Raw genomic sequence first — 10208 nt, 5'->3', positions numbered from 1 at the left:
CTGTGACCACACATATCAGTAAGTTACAGATAAAGTGCATGGTGAATGATGCCTCCCAATTCCTGTCATGCAGATAGTGTCTTTGCTGTAGTTATTAATTTTTCAGGCTTGTGTCACTTTAAATATCTCAGAGCAGAAGCCCATTAGAAGCATGAGAAGTCTGTGGCATTTTCATCTGCCTGTGTGTACTCTGTCATGAGAACAGATCACAAAGGCTTTAGTTATGATCTTCATCTCATTTTGATATTTCGTGCACATAACCAAAGACTCTTATGTATCAAAAAAAGATATATGGCTACATTAGCATAAATTAAGCTGATAACCCAACCCTAACTGCTCTCTGTGGAACAGAACAAGGGGAGAATGTTCTCCATTTCTTTTTGAGACAGAAAGCTTCCTACTCAAACCGGTGTCCCTTACTCTGGATTCTCTCATGCGCAGTGACATACTCCCAGCATCAACTCTGTCAACTCTCTTCAGATCATTTTCTTTTGCCCTAAAGGTCATAAACTGTTCTTCAAATCACCAGTGAGAATATGCCCAACCACTTTATACTAACAATGAGAGCCTATATATCAATCTACAGCTCTAAGTTTCTGCAATGTGAATATGAGAGTGCAGATATCACTCTGTCCCAGTAAGATTCTGCTATGCGCATATTTGAGTGGAGTTATCACTCTATACCTGTTGGTTTCTACAGTGTGAATATGTCAGTTTTTGCTCTGTGAATGTGATAGTTTAATTATCAATCTGTCCATGTCAGTTTCTGCATTGTTGAAATGTGAACATAGTTATCAATGTCTACCTGACATCTTCTGCTAAGTGAACATGTGAGGGTCCGTACTGAAATATACTTGTCGCTTTCAGTGACATGAATGCATGAGTGTAGTTATCCATTTTTCCCTGTCAGTTGCTGCTTTGTGAATGTATTGATGTAGTTATACATCTGCACTAATGAAGGAGCTTTTAAATAAAATGTCAATTCTCCTGCTCCTTGGATGCTTCCAGACCTGCTGTGCTTTTCCAGCATCACACTTTCAAGTCTAATCGCCATCATCTACAGTCCTGACTTTTGCCCATCCATCTGTACCTGTCAGTTTCTGATCTGTGAATATGGAAGTGTAGTTATTGATCTGTCCATCAGTTTCTCCAATGTGAATATGACAACCTATTTATCTATTTCTCCCGGTGAGTTTCTGTGATGTGAAGATGACAGTCCAATTATCTATCTGCCCCTGTGAAATTCTGCTGTGAGAATATGAGAGTGTCATTACCAGTCTCTACCTGTCAGCTTTTGCTATGTAAATGTGATTTTAGTTATCAATCTGCCTCATGAGGTTCTAGGTGAATAGAAGAATGTAGTTATTGTATACCTGTGAGATTCTGCTCTGGGAATATGAGTGTACTTGTCAGTGTACATCAAAATGTACTTGTCAGTTTCTGCAATGTGAATGTGTTTGTGCAATCATCAGTCTATCCCTGACAGCTTCAACTATGAGGCAAAAAAAATGACTGCAGATACTGGAAACCAGATTCTGGATTAGTGGTGCTGGAAGAGCACAGCAGGTCAGGCAGCATCCAGGTAGCTTAGAAATCGACGTTTCGGGCAAAAGCCCTTCATCAGGAATAAAGCCTTTATTCCTGATGAAGGGCTTTTGCCCGAAACGTCGATTTCAAAGCTACCCGGATGCTGCCTGACCGGCTGTGCTCTTCCAGCACCACTAATCCAGAAGCTTCAACTATATGAATGGATGAGTGCATCTGTACCTGAAAGTATCTGTACCTGTCAGTTTGTGTTCTGTGAAGAAGCGAGCGTACTTATATATTTGTCTCTGTTTAACATGACACTTGCAGAAACTGAAGGAGCTATTTTTACTTCAAATCTCTGTTGCTCAACATGAACAAGATTTCATCTATTGCCATCACTGGGGTGGCATAGTGGTACCAGGGATGCAGATTCAATTGCAGACTTGGTTCATTGCATGTGTGCAGTTTGCATGTTCTGCCCGTGTCTCCATGGGTTTCCTCTGAGTGCTCTTGTTTTTCTGCATGGTCCAAACATGTGCAGTTTTGCTGGATTAGCCATGGTAAATTGTCCTGTAGTCTTCAAGGATGTGCAGTGGCAGTGGATTAACTATGGTAAACGTGGAGTTACGGGGATAGGGTGGGGTCTACACCTAGGTGGAATTCACTTTGGAGAGTCGTTGCTGGGGGATGGGCCAAATGAACTCGATCTGCATTGGAGAAATTCTATGTACTGTAATTGAAAGTAAGACTTTTTAAATACCATTTTCAGTCTCTGACAGCGTAAAGCAGTTTGAATAATTTCCACAACTTTTATTCTATGGTACAGGTTATGATTGTAAGTTATATTCTGAATGTGCATTTTGAACTTATTGTTCACATTTATAACAAGACCACTTTGAGGGCTTTTGCATTCTGTATACAATAATCTTTGGGGATCTGTCTAAATGTGTACCTTTTCATATTAATATTTAATTTTCCTTTGGACCACTTGAAACAAAGTATTCATTCAGTCATTTTGTATGACGTGTTCTGTTTTCACTTTGTGGAAACAAATTAAATTGCAATTTTTTTTCAATCTGATGCTTGGTATGCTATCTAATTCCTCCAGTTTAGACAAACTGAATTGATACATGAATTACGTACAGTCATAGGAGTTAGACAGCAAGTTTAAACCATATGAGATAATTGGAGGAATAATTAGCCTGAATACTTATTTACTACTTTCCCTATTTTAGTGGAATACATTGTTAGCATGCAATAGGTTCAGTACTTCCAAATAAACAAGTGAAGTTTACTTTTTGACCAATGTTATATTATGCATTAAAATTCTATAGGAAGTTCTCCTATGTTCTCTGGGACTGACATATTCACTATCACCTTTCCTGTTTAATTTAAGGAAACGGTCGCTCTCCCAACCATGTGATCCTAATAGGCGTGATTTTTCTATTTTTGCCTACGGACTTATTAACCTGACAGTATTTCTGTGTTTTGCAAATTATTCTGTACCCACTGTGTAAGGCACCATCTCACTCTTTGTTGTGTCCAGAAACCACCAGTTTCCTTTAAGTCCTTCATTACGTAAATAAGGACAATAACAGGTGCAGTCTGCAACTGTTTGTTCTTCTGTGAGTGCAGCACTAATCTTGTTTCTTCCATTCACTTGTACGGTTCACAGACTGTTGTCTAGTGATAAACTTGGAACTAAAATTTAATGCTGACTACTCAGGCTGTTGTGTACATGCACTGATTTTATGTATAAAAATGACCTTTGAAAGAAATAGTTGTTATAATACAGGAAGGATGCCCACACTCAATTGATCCTGTTTCATTCTTCCTGCATTGTGCTGCTGAGCAGTTTAAATGTTTACTGTTAAATGGACAGCCAGTTAGCAAAGGAGAGTTTTCAGTTCATGTTTCCTGAAGTGAATGGGAAAGACCTTATTTTCTTTGACTGTATCTGTAGGATTCACAGACAAGTGAAACCACAACACTTTGTCACAGAACGGACCTGTGCTGTTCTTCAGAGTCAAGAAGGTAAAAGCAATGGACCTTTGCTCCTCTGATAGTGCAGAGTCTAACTGGGAGTAGTGATACCAAGGTCCGGCCTTCAGAGAGTCACACAGTTATACAGCACAGAAACAGATCCTTTGGTCCAAGCTGTTCACGCTGACCAGAGATCCTAATCTGACCCCGTCCCATTTAAATTAAAAATCTCAACACCAGGTTAACGTGGAAGCACTAGCTTTCAGAGTGATGAAGGAGCAGTGCACTGAAAGCTAGTGCTTCCAAATTAACCTGGTGTACGACAAATTGGAGTTGTGATTCTTAACTTTGTCCACCCCAATCCAACACTAGCACCTCCACATCATGGCTAGCCCCACTTACCAGCATTTGGCGAATATCCATCGAAACTGTTCCTATTCTTGTATATGTCCAGGTGCTGATAAAAGGTTGTAATTGTACCCACCACCTCCACTTCCTCTTGTAACACATTCCATACAAGCACCACCCTCTATGTGATAAAGTAACCTCACAGGCCCTTTTAAAATCTATTTACCACAATTCAAACCTGTGCCGTCTATTTTTGCACTCATCCACATTCGGAAAAAGACCTTGGCTATCACCATATCATGCCCCTCGTGATTTTCTCAACCTGTACAAAGGTCACACCTCATTCTCCAACAGTCCAGGGAACAAAGCAACAGCCTGTTCAGCCTCTCCCCCTAACTCAAAACCTCCAGTCCTGGCAATGGAACGTCCTGATGAGAGTAGTGCAGTTGACGTGGTTTACATGGACTGCTGTAAGGCCTTTGTCGAAGCATAACCCCTGACCGGGGAGGAAAGACTCAGCAGGCAGGCAGGCAGCATTCAGGCAAGTGGTAGGTGCTTATTCAAGCAGAAACGGGTTAGTGCAGGGAGAGGGCCAAATTATCTTCCCCTGAGAATGGCCTCAGAAGAGAGGTCCATGACAGTTTTTTTAAATAATAAAAAGCAATATTGTTTATAAACATTCTGATAACCATCACATACAACTTGATTATGAAGTTCCTCCCTCTTACTTTGCATACCCTATTCAATGAGACACCTAATCAATGATGGGCATTTCTATGGACAGCCCCAGGATCCCCTGACCTCTGAGTTTAGAGGACACTGTAATCTCTAGGCCTTGCGATCTTTCTATGCATCCTATTCATTCACATTCCAAAGTTATTTTCTATACAGCCTCTGGTTTCTCTCAGTCTAGCTTATCTCTCTCAGGGCAGCTTGAATGCGGTTATTCATTGTATTCCATTTTATCAAGATCAATTGCTCCTCTGATATATTCCCCACTGTCCGAATTATATAAAGAAAAACAAAAGGACAGTTTGTTTTGACTTACTTGCCACAGACTTGTAATTTTAATTTCTGTTATAAAAACTCAGTTACAAAATGTAAAGTAATTTAGCTATCCCAACTATTAGCACTTTGTGATTAATGGGCTGTGAGCAATCTATTGTGGTCTGGGTGCAAGAGAAGTCATTATCTAAAGCTAACTAACCTTCACTTCCAGGTTTAAATGCTTCTTTTCCCCTTTATGCTTTAGTATTATGCATCTTTTTTTTATGCTGGAAACTACGGTGATGATGCTATGTCTCTTTACGAGAACCTAATTCTTAATATTCTAACTTAATTCAAGAAACTGAGTACTATAAGATAACTTTAGCTGTTGCACCCTCAGCTGCTTTAGGGGATTAATGGGCTGTAACTATCACCTGATATCTGTTCATTAACTGGGACAATTATCCTTTCATTTAATGTGGCTGGAGTTACTCATTTATTGGATCTTCGGTCTGTTTGTCAGAACTGTTTCGAATTGGAACAGGCTGGATTCTTTTTACTCTCCTCGGAGTGGCTTGTTCAATGGTATCATTCTGCTTCACTGTGCAAGTAGGCTGCTTGGTGTAGTTTCTGCCTGCCATTGCACTTCACATCCTGCTGTTTAATTCTTAAAGGCCAGTTTGTGTTAACAGACATGGGCCACTCTATTCTGGCCAGGTACAGACCACCCCGACAGCCTTTGACAAAGTCCCATATAAAAGATTGGTCCAACTCGGCTCTTGGAGTCTCAAGCAAATTGGATCTGAAATGAGCTTGCAGCCAGGATGCAATCTATAATGGTGGAGGGTTGTGTTTGTGATTGGTAGCCTGTGACCAGTGGTGTACCACAGGGATCAGTGCTGGGACCCTTGCTGCTTGTTACGAACATATTAACAATTGGATATGAATGTCGAACAGATGAAGTTTTCATGCAGAAATATTATTTGTGTCAGTGCAGCCTTGGAATGCAATGGGCCTGTTCCTGTGCAATACTGTTCTTTGCTCTATGACATTAAAGTTAGTGGTGGTGTTGACAGTGAGGGGGAGGGTCTCAGGCTACAGCATGAGAACATTGGGCACTGCAATGACAGATGGAATTTAATCCTGATAAATGTGAGGTAATGCATTTTGGAAGGTCTAATACGGCAAAGAATTACACAATGAAGGATTGGTCCCTTGACAGTACTGAGGACAAAAGGGGCCTTGGTATACAAGTCTATAGATCACAGAAGGTGGAATGGGACTACTTCGCACCGCCCTTTTGGCACTGATCATTTGGACCTGCCAGTTTGGTTCTAAACTGTTTTGGTGCTGAGCTGATTTGGCATCAATTCAGAATAAAAAAAAATGTAGAGCCCGTAAGAAATTCATTTTTATTGCATTGTAAGAAAGAAATCTAATTCTTTTTTATTCATTATTTTAACTTATTCATTATAAAAAGGAATTTCTACATTTTGCTACATTTATCAAACCATCATGTGAAAATGTTGGTTTGTCTTTTTTGCTTGGAATGTTTTCAACCATTTCTGGTATGGGCTCTACAAGAAAATCGAAAGAAAATTGTATTAGAGCTTTCCAATGTGAAGACAGAAGGGCTTAAGTACCATCAAGGCAGTAGATGACTATTAACAATTGTTAAATGAGAAAATGATTACAAAATGAGATTTGAATCTACAAGCGGGTCATTACAGCTTTGACTATCAACTCTTGCTAGTTGAGAAAATTACATTGGGTCATCCCCTCTTCTTTCACCAAACAAGACTTTTATTTTTATTATGAATTGGCGCCAAAACAGCTCAGCGCCAAAGTAATGAGCATCAAAATAGTTTAGAGCCAAAACGGCGGGGCCAACTGTTCAGCGCCAAAATGTACCCGACCCCACAGAGGGTGTCAGTGCAGGCAGACAGGCTGCTGAAGAAAGCATACAGAATGCGTTCTTTCAGTACCTGAGCTGTTGAATGTCAGAGCAAGGACGTCTTATTCCACCTTTATAAAACAGATCAAATACTGTGTTCAGTTCAGATTGCCACACAATTAGAAGGATGGGATTGGCTGGAGAGGATGGAAAGTCTCCGTCAAAAGGCGAAACAGTATGAGCTGGGTTTGGTTTCCTCTGAGCAGAAGTGTTGAGGAAGGATCTGACTGAGATATACAAAATTGTGAAAGGTGCAGACGGAGTACATTGTGAGAATCTTTCTCCCCTTGGCAGATGTGTCTAAGACCAGAGAATACAAGTTGAAGGTGTGGAGAAAGCAGTTTAGAGGATATCTAAGAAAAATATTTTGATCTAGAGGGTGGGTAAAGTTTGGATCGTGCTGCCTGTGTGTGTGGTGGAATACTCTCACAGCATAGAAAGAAGCATCTGGATATGCCCTTTTAAGAAACCAGGACATAGTCAGCTATGGGCCAAGTGCAGGTAAATGGGATGAATGCAGTTTGCTGTTTGTTGGACATCATGGACATGGTGGGCTTAAGGATCTTTTTCTATGCTGTATGACTCCATATCTCTATAACATGCTTGTAAATCTTTTCTGCACCATCTCAAGTTTAACACCATCCTTCCTGGAGAAGGGAGATGAGCGTTGCACACAATCTCCTAAAAGTGGCATCACTAATGTCCTGTACAGCCCAAGTCCTACACTCAATGTTCTGACCAATGAAGGCAAGCATGCCAAATGCTTTCTTTACTGCCCTGTCTACCTATGACTTTACTTTCAAGAAAACATGCAGCTGCACCCAGAGGTCTCTTTGTTCAGCAACACTCGCCAAGGCCCCGCCATTAAGTGTATAAGTCCTGCCCTGGTTTGTCTTACCAAAATCTAACACCTCACGTGTCTAAAAGAAACTGAATCTGTCACTTCTTGGCCCACTGACCCACTTGATCAAGGTCAGAATTTGTTTATTTTTTCAGTGCACAATGATATAATGATTTGGAGACTGTCGAAGTAAAGTTTAAGTAGTGGCACAGTGGCTCAGTTGTTACCACTGCTGCCTCACAGAACCAGGGTCCCAGGTTCGATTCCAGCTTCGGGTAACTGTGTGTGGAGTTTGTATATTCTCCCTGTGTCTGCGTGCATATCCTCTGGGTGCTCCAGTTTCCTCCCACAGTCCAAAGGTCCGGTGAATTGGCCATGCTCGATTGCCCAAAGTGTAGGGTGCATTAGTCAGAGGGAAATGATTCTGGGTGGTTCCTCTTCGGAGGGTCAGTATGGACTGTTTGGGCTGAAGGGCCAGTTTCCAAACCGTAGGGAATCTAATCTAACCAAAAGGTAGGTGTTAATTACCCTCCACTGTATTGTAATGGTGCTCACCATCATTCAGACACTTGTGTCGCTCTATGGAGGGGAGGCGGAAGGCAGAAGGACTTTGATTTTCTCTCATGCAGGTGGTGGAAATTGGAACAGCCAAACTAAATTTTTTTGAAGAATGTAACGTTTGAACTCTTCTTGTAAAAAGATAAATGAGCAGCTTCCGGAATCTACATTATCTTGTGAGGAGTTACTGAGAGATAGTCACAGGTCAGGTAAAGAAGAAGAAAGGCCAATGGGTTACAATCAGGGGACTGAAAGGGAACTAGCAGACACTGCAGGGATCCACTGTGGCCGTTGCCCTTAATAACAAATATATCATTTTGGATACTGTTAGTGGGGGGGTGGGGGAAACATGCCAATGGTAAGCAACAGGGTACAGGTCTCTGGCACAGAGTCTGTCCCTGTTGCTCAGAAGGGGGGGGTGTGTGGGGGAGGGGGGTTTGGGTGGGAAGAGAGGAAGAGTGCATTCATCATTGGGTTCTCCATTGTTAAAGGGAAATATAGGAGGTTCTGTGGGAGTGAGACAGACTCATGGTTGGTGTGTTCCCTCCTAGATGCCAGGGTTCATGATGTCTCAAATCGTGTTTTCAGGATCCTTGAAGGAGGAGGGGGAGCTGCCCCAAGTCGTGATCCACATACGCACTAACAACACAGGTAGGAAAAGAGACGGGGATTTAAGACAGAAAGTCAGGGAGCTCGGGTGGAAGCTTGGAGCTAGAACAAACACAGAGTTGTTATCTCTGATTTGTTGTCCGTGCCACATGATAGCGAGAGGCGAGAGAGGAGTTGAACACGTGGCTAAAGGGATGGTATGGGAGGGAGAGGTTTGGATACCTCGATAATTGGGGTAGGTGGGACCTCGACAAAAATTATGGTCTACACCAAAAATTATGGTCAAAGTGATACCAATATCCTAGGGGATGTTTGCTAATGCTCTTTGGGAGGGTTTAAACACATTCAGTAGGGGGATGGGAATCTAAATTGTAGTTACCGTGTCCACAGGTTGAGCATAGTTAGGTTAGAAATATGGTTTCAGTGTCGCAAGTGTGCACTGGCAAGCAGGAAGGTGGTTTGAAGTGTGTCTACCTCAACGCCAGGAGCATCCAGAAGAAGTGGGTGAACTTGCAGCATGGGTTGGTACCTGGGATCTTGCTATTGCAGTCATTTCAGAGACATGGATCGAGCAGGGACAGAGATGGCGGTCATAGATTCCAGGACTTCGAGGTTTCAGTAAGAACAGAGAAGATGGTACAAAAAGAGGGGGAGGTGTGGCATTGTTAGTCAAGGACAGTATTATGGTGGCCGAAAGGACTTTTCTAATGAGGTTGCATGGATTGAGGTTAGAAACAGGAAAGGAGAGGTCACGCTGTTGGGAGTTTTCTATAGGCCTCAGAATAGTTCCAGAGATGTAGAGGAAAGGATTGTAAAGATGATTCTGGATAGGAGCAGTGTAACAGGGTAGTTGTTACGGGGGACTTTAACTTTCAAAGTATTGATTGGAAATACTATATGTTGAGAACTTCAGATGGGTCAGTTTTTGTCCAATGTGTGTAGAAGGGTTTCCTGAAACAGTATGTAGACAGACCAACCAGGGTCGGGGCTATGAAGGATTTGGTACTGGTGTTAGATTTGGAGGTAGGTGAGTACTTTGGTGAGAGTGACCACAATTCGGTTATGTTTACTTTATGAAGGAAAGGGGGATCTGTTTATACTGCAGGGGCAAGATGTATAACTGGGGGAAAAGGCAATCATGATGCAATTAGACAAGATTTATGATGCGTAGGATAGGGAAGGAAACTGCAGGGGATAGGCACAATTGAAATGTGGAGCTTATTCAAGGAACAGCTCGTGCGTGTCCTTGATTGGCATATACCTGTCAGGCAAGGAGGAAGGGGGTGTCTGAGGGAGCCATGGTTTACTAAGAAAGCTGATCTCTTGTCAAGAGGAAGGTGGAGGCTTCTGTTAGGATGAGACGTGAAGGCACAGTTAGGGTGCTTGAGAACTACAAGCTAG

At 41.9% G+C, this 10208-nt stretch overlaps 1 long non-coding RNA gene across 2 annotated transcripts in view; it reads right to left on the bottom strand.

Annotated features, from left to right (window-relative positions):
* Nucleotides 1-7559: 7559 nt before the first annotated feature.
* The window catches only part of LOC140470791 (uncharacterized), a 212184-nt gene continuing 209535 nt past the window's right edge, over nt 7560-10208 (bottom strand). For both annotated transcript variants that reach the window (XR_011956709.1, XR_011956710.1), the window contains exon 3: nt 7560-8142. This is a non-coding gene — a long non-coding RNA (uncharacterized lncRNA). The remainder of the gene's footprint in view (nt 8143-10208) is intronic.

Source organism: Chiloscyllium punctatum, chromosome 52, assembly GCF_047496795.1.
Source record: "Chiloscyllium punctatum isolate Juve2018m chromosome 52, sChiPun1.3, whole genome shotgun sequence".
Lineage (NCBI taxonomy): Eukaryota > Metazoa > Chordata > Chondrichthyes > Orectolobiformes > Hemiscylliidae > Chiloscyllium > Chiloscyllium punctatum.
This window is presented reverse-complemented; position numbering and strand designations above follow the sequence as displayed.